Consider the following 8179-nt stretch of genomic DNA (forward strand, 5'->3'; position numbering starts at 1 on the left):
GCTCCTACCTCTGAGGGTCTGGTGGTGGTAAGTGCCATTAAAGTGGCTGTACATGTCATTTATGCCCACTGTAAGGCCTTTTAACTGAAGGTTTTCTGCTGCCCATCACTGTAGTGGAGCTGCCAGAGTAGCGAAAAGGGGCCTCGTTATGAATGAAACACACCCATAGGTTCTGGTGTCCAGGCCAAGTATTTCCTCTACAGCCCAGGCACAGATACCATCTGGGAGAGTAACCAGCGGCAGAGAGCCCTCAGCCTTTGGTTTGCTAGGAGCTGCCTTTCTTTAAAAACAGGATTTTAAGACTGTTGAAAAATGTTTGTAAAACTATTTCAGTGCCTGACTTAAACAGAGCCTTAAAGCATTTATAAGGGGAAGGAAACAACCTACTGGCCATGGTGGGGGGAAATGTCTGATCTTCTTCCCTTGTTTGTCTTTTTCCATTCTGAGAATGAGGAGGGGAGTTTACGGTATGTGATTCCCAGGTCTTGTCCACTGCAAGAGGTGGATTGAATTCTGAATGTGGAATGTCTTTATATGCAAGGTAGGGTACTTGGAAACCTCACATAAAATCTTAGCATCTTACATATATGACAAATGGTTCAGAAAAGTTCAGGAGCCCTTGGGCAGTTTAGGTTGCAGTGTGTTAAGTTACACTGTGCAGTCTAATGCCACAAAATATGAGTCAATCGGCTGTGATGGATCACCTGGGGAATGGGTCATGTGGGTGAGAGAAACAGCAACTCTCCATGAAAAGACAATTAATCTTTGGGGGTGGAGAGGTGGTGGGGGGGGTAGTTTGCAGTCATCTAGTTCCAATGTTTGCATGCTGAGTCTTTTCACCAATCGTTCCCAGCTGGGCTGTGGGACAAAGACAGGGTTTTTGTGTGACAGGGAAGAATAAATGGAAAGGGTGTTTTAGGTGCGTAGGAAAGTAGTTACCAAAACTGTTTGCTGCCCTGGTCAAGTTCCAAAGAAAAAACCAGAACTGCTCCTTGGGGTCTCTGCAATTTCTCTTCCAAAATTAGCTTTAAGCAAGCGAGGCTCCACTTAGATTATCCTCCAAGCTCGTATTTGCCTGGAACCTGAGCATTTATTTATTTATTTCACTGAGAAAGCTGCTTGCTTAGCTTTCAGCATCCTGTTTTAAATCCTGCCAGGGTGCTTTTTATCACTGTAAGAACATTGCTCACATTTACTCATACCTGGATGACCCTGCTGCAACTAGTGTTCCGTGAGTCACACTTCTGCTTTCCCTAAATTGGATTATTACAATTCAGTGCTTCCTGGGCTGCCCAGCAACGATTATATCCTGAGTGCCAGCAGTACAGCATGCTGCAGTATTGGTGTTAACACGCACTCAGAACTGTAATCTCTATAATCCCTGTTCTGGTTAATCTTCATTAGCTTCCTGTTTGCCAGTGAACTGAACTAATACCCCCAAAGTTGTTTCACATTGTTTTCCTGGTATGATTCTTTCTTGTTTACAAGAGAAACTTGAAATCCACAAGCTCGGTGTGTGCTTCTTTCTATCTCTTGTCCCATCTTGGTTCAAAATCAGGGTTGCAGAGCCTGAGAATTTCCAGTTTATGCTCCTAGGGCCAAATTCTATTCTTATTTACAATGAAAAGCTGGCTGATGGAAGTGGGCACTTCATTCCTGATGTGCAGCAACACTTCCTGTGCCAGTCTGGGCTCCACACACAACTCTGCTCCTGCCCTGGGCCCTGGGCCACCCCACCTGTAGCCATGTCCCTATTCTTATTCCCCCACCCAGCTGTGCGGCGGCTCTGGAGTCCTGCACTGCTTCCGGGTCTCCCCAAAGCAGAGCGTGAACAAAGAAGAGAGCCAGGGGAAAACGGATTCACCACCAAAAACCCCAAGGAAAATCCCATTTTAAAAGCTATATCATATCATAGAATCATAGAATATCAGGGTTGGAAGGGACCCCAGAAGGTCATCTAGTCCAACCCCCTGCTCAAAGCAGGACCAATTCCCAGTTAAATCATCCCAGCCAGGGCTTTGTCAAGCCTGACCTTAAAAACCTCTAAGGAAGGAGATTCTACCACCTCCCTAGGTAACGCATTCCAGTGTTTCACCACCCTCCTAGTGAAAAAGTTTTTCCTAATATCCAATCTATATCTGCAAAAATTTCATCATGCTTAGTGCGTAATGGGAGGCAATTTCTGTAGAACCAAAAATCCCATTTGGTGGGTATTAAGAGCAGTTTTATATTCTGGGGGGGGGGGGGGAGGCAAATGTACACCCAGAGAAGATCCAAAATAGCCCACTTCAGCTGGGGGATCCTAATGGCGGGTCTCTATTTCCACCACCGGACTAGTACGTGACTGGTGTAAATAGTGCAGCTTAGGAGTGGGGCCTATAAACTTCTATTTCAACAACTCCACTTGCCTCTGCTGTACCTGTTGCGCTGAGGACAGATCTAAGATTTGCAGCACACTGCTGCTTAGCTGACTCCTTCCAAAGGCATTAAATAATATCCTGGGTTTTGTGAGAGCCAGCCAGACCCTGGAATGTTATTTGAATGGTGTGCATGTCTGTGTGTTTGTTGGAGTAAATAGGCCATACGTGTTTCATTTGGGGGAATAAGAACCATGTTTTCCTTCCCTTCCCATTTTTAGGTAGTTGATTACCACTCCATCACTGGTAATTAACAGCAAAAATTACTGTGTATAATTCCTCAGTTTTATCACCCTCCTAAGCAGAGCAATTCCTGCAGGACCTGTGTCATGCTCTCCCATCAGCGAAAGGCTACATGGTATTCACTCGGTGAAGAACCATTAAAAGGGACACTTGAAGAGTCAATAAACTAATAGCTCCACTTCACTTGCTTTATCAGTATTGATTCCATTAATAATTATTTATCTGAATGCTGGGCTCTGGGAAGCTGCCCATTTAACCCTTGAAATAAACATCTTGCCCAGTGTTCTACCAGTCAGCTCACCTCTCAAACCCAGCGGGCTGAGAGGTTCTCTCCCAAATGATGTTGCTTAGCAATTTTATGCTTGTGCTAGCAGAGGTGGCTTCACCCGATGATCAATAGGGAGCGAAGATAAACGTCTGAGTAAGCAGCCTGTCGCTAGAACGGGGAGAGGATGGACTGCAGAGAGTTTTAAATGGGGAAAGAATATATTCTGTGTTTCTAATGATGCCTGTGGTAAAATCTAGTCACACACAGCGATCGTGTTCATAGTCATCAAGGCTAGAAGTCATGTCAAGGGTCATCATTTCCAACCCACTCACCTCCTCGGGCACGTTCCCCCCACACCGTTCTTCTGAGTCGTGTGACCGAAGGCCTCCCTGCTGCCTCCTCTGAGCTCTGAGGGGATTTTCCCTCCCCCTCCAAGCTCCACGTTCCAGGCTGGAAGGGAGGCCAGGGCTGCATGGAACACAACCCTGCGCAGCTGCAAACCTTTCTCCCTCTTCATATCCTTTCCAGTGCCAAGCATGACGGTGGTAGCACAAAACATGCAGGCCAGAGCTCAATCCTTCTCATGCCATGATTGGCCCATTCCACAAACCAAGACTCTTGGGCTGGGAATCAGCCTGATTGCAAGCCAACTGAAGTCAATGGGCAGACTGCCATTGGCTCCAATGGGCTTTGGCTCAGGCCCTAGAAATGAAGAGGCTGTATCATCCCTTTTCCAGGTTGCTCACCCACAGGTATGGGAAACACTTACAAACTTTCCTTACCATTGGCTCCCTCAGCCCCTGGGGCTGCCCCTCAGGATGGAAGTAGCAGGCATTTCCACTATCCCAAAGCGGGACCCCCCAGTAACCATCTGGATATGCCAGGGATCTGCAGAGGCATAAGGACAATCGGCGCAATGTTCCCCCGTGGCTCTACTCTGGCCGCTAGTTCTCCTGGCACTGCGGGAGCATGACCCTGCAGGCTGCAGCGCTGGCAGGGAGCAGTGTCTGTGTTCCCTTTCCCAACAGGGCCCCTGCAACGGGGTTAGCACCGCTCCACCCGACATCTGCACATGCACCTGTACAGGCTGGGCACACTCTGGTGCGAAAGCTCTGAAAAGTAGAGAGAAATATGCAGCGTGGGAAGAATGATGCCCATGCCTCATCGTTATCTAGCATTTCATAAGGCAACCAGGAGGCTGGAGTGGAGCAAAAGGTGCATTATCCAATTACAGCCGTTATTAAACAGGCAAAGTTAATGAGCCCCTGGGCCGTCTCAGAAACCCCACTGTCTGCCGAGACCAATTTGTTGCTGGGCCAAAAGAAGCGGCTTGTAAGACAAAGGTTGAACTCGTTCTCTGGGGGGGGGGGGGTGTAGTGGGCAGGGGGAACCGGAGACTGGGCCCAGCACTTTAGAGTCACCCTCCACAGCTAGAAACCAGGGGCGAGCAAACTGCATATTGGTGACCACAGGCACAAACAGACACCCCAGTGACGCTCCAGAGCCCACTCCATGCACGTCATAGCAACTTCCCAGAAGTCATGACTCCGCTCCGGTGGCTGAACCCACTGACAGTTCTCCTATCACCGTCATAGGTCTCCACACAGCTAGCTGGAGTCCAGACGGCTGCACGGTAGCCAGAGACAACATCCTGCACATGGAGAAACGTGACCAGAGGCAGCTGAAAACAGCTGTTCTTTGATTAAATAAAATGACTCTGCTAAATGTGCTGACTTGTCAGCCGAAGTCAAATGTTGTTGGTTTATTGGCAGACAGTCCCTAGCACACGTTGTCGGGTGTGGCCCAGTCTAAAATATGAATAGAGTCCTTAGCACAGTTCACTCATCAGCAAAATTCAAATGCAGGAGAGATTCAGGAAACCCCATGAGGAAACAGGGGAAAGGTAAGTGAGAAATGGGAACTGAACAGTGTCCGCAGCAAACGGGCTACCGGCTGCGTCCTGATCCCACTGACTTCCACAGAAATTTTGCCAATGACTTGAGAGCAGCTTGGGGATTTTTTTTTCCTTCTGAAAAAAACATCAATGAAAACAATTTTGTTTTCTTCATTTTTGTCAAACAAATGTGTTGCAGAAGCAAACGTCCAGAAATGGGCCAGTTTGCAGAAATGAGGGAAAAAGCTTCTTCTTTTTTTTTTAAACAAAAACACAAACATTTTAAGTACAAAATGGTGGAAAATGGCAACAATTTCTCTTTCGTCAAAAAGTCATTTTCCAATGAAAAATTGTTTTCACTTTTTTTTTAACCAGATCTAACTGACCTCCATGGCAGCAGGGTCAGACCATTACAGAATGAACGAGTGAGATGTTTCCTTGACCCTCTTGCATTTTCCTGAATGAAAAAGCCAGTCGCAGAGCTGCTCAAAGCTCTCTGTACACGACACACTCAACACTGATGTCTGCTGAAAGTGCAGGTGATTCAGCTCCGTGGAGAAACATTCCCACTGGGAAAACGTAGATCTGAGATTAGATCTTTTCAAAAACTCAGACTGTTTTGGGAAACATTGTAGCAGTTTCAGGACTTTTTCCATGCCTGTAGCAATGCATTTACAATAAAACAACACACGTTTGCTCCAGATATTGACACATATTACATATATATTATTTTACTATTATTGTAGTGCCTCTGGATCCAACCCATTGTACTAGGTACTGAGTGGGCAAATAACACAAAGGGGGTTCCTGCCCCAGGAAGCTTACAGCCTCTTTGCAGATTGTGTTTTAACAATGAAAAATGTCTTTAAAGCAGGAGGAGACAGAGACAATCGCCATCCAAAACCAGAGACTCCTGCTGCGAGGCAGGGACTGGTCAAAGGGGGCCTTTGGTTCTTTCAATCCAGAATATAACACAGACTGGCAGTAATCAGACTCCTCACAACAGACTGACATATGCCAGGCAGCTTCCTCTTCTCACTTACCAGCCTCCACCTTTCACTGCTGCAGATCAAAGAGCTCAGGGGAAACCTTCGCTGGCAAGGCTGTGCTAACTGCAAAGGGCTTCACTGGGTCAGTGCTCTGTCTCCTCTGGCCATTTCCCAGAAGCAGAGCAAAACCACAAGAATGAGGAGAAGGGAAATCCAAACTGCCACAGCATTCTCCTCCTTTACAGCTTGGGATACTGCGCTCACCATGCAGTTCTCTACGTTCACCTTCAGCCCAGGGTGAACTCCTGGCCCCACAGAAGCAAAAGTGAGTTTTACCATTGACTTCAGGGGGCTGGCCAGGAATTCTCCCCAGCTGTGCCATGGGTGGATCATGATCATCATCAAGACTCCTGCATTTCAGGACAAGCGAGACAGGAAGGGCCAGAACTCTTAGCGCAAAGAGCAGCAAGATGCTGAGGCCCGACTAGGGAAAGAAAAGAAAAGACTCTTAGCAGTGCCCATCCTCCATTCTCTGACTTGCATCTGCATCTGCGCACCGGCACTCAGCGTTAAGGTGCTGATGTGTGGTGCACACAGGTGAACAGTGGTTTTCTGTGTCTGCTGCTGCTCTGATGGGAAAGAGCAGAGGAGCCTGGGCACCTCCGCAGCTGGACTTTCGGCGCTTCAGTTGGATTTCTCCACTGACTGAGTGGAGAAGGGAAAGGTCCTACCAGTGTGAGCTATTAGATGTTTCAGCGTCTATCCTTGACACACTTTTCCTCCTGCTCTTTTTCCTCCCCCCACCCCTCCCTTTTTAAAATGTCAGACAAAACACAAAGCAGGTCTCGAAAGCAAAGCTGGCAAATGGGTTTCAATTGCCCAGCTGAGGCCACTCAGAGACCGTGACAAGGGGCCATTGAGAGTAGTGGCACGGGAATGATCTTAGAGGGTGAGAAAGGAGAAAGAGGCAGAGACAGGTTGAGAGTTTGCATTCCTCTGCCTCTGTAGCTGCTGGATCAGGTGCCCCAGTGACATCCCTGCACGCTGCGCCCATGCTGGGGAAGGCAGACATCTGGCATCAAGCAGAGCGGGGGTTATTTTTTTAATGGAGCATTAGACCCAAAGTGAGAATGTTTTCTAACCATTTTTATTGTGCAAATCTCTAATAAAGTCATTGGGGTGACCCAGTTCTGAAAGGCAGAACTCCCTGTGAAATGTGGCAGTTTTAACCCCTGAGACGGCAGGAACTTGTGGCAGGGAGGATTACAGCTCTCCTCAAATCTCTCCTCCTCCTGGCCCCGGGTCCTTTGTCCCCACCTCCCCCCACTATATTTCTCTCCTCATTGCAACGGATGTGTTTTCACTAGGAAGTCACCCACTGCACTCCATATGGGGAATTCTTACCCTGCTCTCTTTGAGCACTGTCAATCTTTCTGAAGACTTCATTTCTCTACGGGGTGGAACAAATTCATCCCATTGTAACTCTGGCCAGTGTGTCCAGATGCCAGCACTGTCTAATGGTTAAACACCCACTTGGTGACTGGAGTTCTTCACCCACAGTGCAGGTACTTTGTGGGCACTGACGGTGTAAGGGAACCATTGTGCTTTAAATATGGCCCAGGGAGATCAAGTCTCGACTTGAGAAGTTAGTGAGAGCTTAGACTGCCAGCAAGGTGGCTGTTTAGTTCCACTTCTAATGCACCATGACAGCTCTAACTGAGGGTAGCATTTCCAAAAGCTCCTCTGTCACTGAGGAGCCTAAGTCCTATTGACTGTCAATGAAAACGTTGCCCTGGGAGCCACATGTTCATTTCACCCAGGCCATCCACCGGCCGTGACTCACCACTGCACATGCAAAAATCCTTCCTCTTGTGACCTTCCAGTTGTTGTTATACTAACACCTCCTATTCCTCCCCATATTGCCACCAAAATGCCCTTCTGTTTTAACTCCTAATGGCTTTCCTAAAGCCATAACCTGCTTTGTCTGTTGTTTAATAGGAAATCAATATTGTTGTAATACAATGAAATTAACATTGATTTATCTCCTTGAAACCGGCAGCTAAACCAATAAGGTATTAGTCAATCCGTTCACTCTGGGAGGTCCAGCCTGCTTCTTCAAGCCTGATGTATTTCTCTTTGCTAATAATTAATTACAAAATCTGGCATGAGGTTTGCAGAAGAGATTAGACAGAATTACTGCTTGCAGCAGTTTTCTGAATTAATACAAAAATAGAACCCATCAAACTGAGATGCATTTAAATGTATGCAGACGATATGTGCTGGCTTAACGGTTTCTGCACCAGGCAGAGTGAGTGTGCACACGTGAGAATGCACGCCGGAGTGCGGCGGGGTGGGGGGGGGCAAAGAG

This window comes from Lepidochelys kempii, chromosome 21, assembly GCF_965140285.1.
Source record: "Lepidochelys kempii isolate rLepKem1 chromosome 21, rLepKem1.hap1, whole genome shotgun sequence".
In the NCBI taxonomy this organism is placed as follows: Eukaryota; Metazoa; Chordata; order Testudines; family Cheloniidae; genus Lepidochelys; species Lepidochelys kempii.